Below are 579 nucleotides of genomic sequence, written 5' to 3' on the forward strand. Positions count from 1 at the left end.
AAATAAATTTAAAAAAAATAAAAAAAAATAAAGGTCCCTGTGTCAGTCTATCTCTGCGTCTGTGTTTTCTCAACCTCTAGCCACTTGCCTGAAGCGCGCAAACTGGGGTCTAGCGCATAGAGCACAGACCGGGGCCACGGTGTGCGGCAGCCTTTTGTAATTTTTATCTTAAGTTCTGGTCACAGTATGTGCATGTGTGTGTTTACAATAATTTTAGATCGTGTTCCGGATAGTGTGAATGTTATATTGTGTAGACTATGGGACCTGTTATCATCTGCGGAATGTTGATTTTCCAAGGCTGTCTTTTTTTTTTTTTTTCCAAGGCTGTCTTTAGAAGCAACCAATGGCTGGTGAAATGGCTCAGTGTGGAGATGCACTTGCAGCTCAAGCCTCGTGGCCTGAGTTTGAGCGCACATGCTCACATAAAAGTAGATGGAGAACCGGGCAGTGGTGGCGCACGCCTTTAATTCCAGCACTCAGGAGGCAGAGGCAGGCGGACCTCTGTGAGTTCAAGGCCAGCCTGGTCTACAAGAGCTAGTTCCAGGACAGGCTCCAAAACCACAGAGAAACCCTGTCTCG

This window comes from Microtus ochrogaster, chromosome 22, assembly GCF_000317375.1.
Source record: "Microtus ochrogaster isolate Prairie Vole_2 chromosome 22, MicOch1.0, whole genome shotgun sequence".
NCBI lineage: Eukaryota > Metazoa > Chordata > Mammalia > Rodentia > Cricetidae > Microtus > Microtus ochrogaster.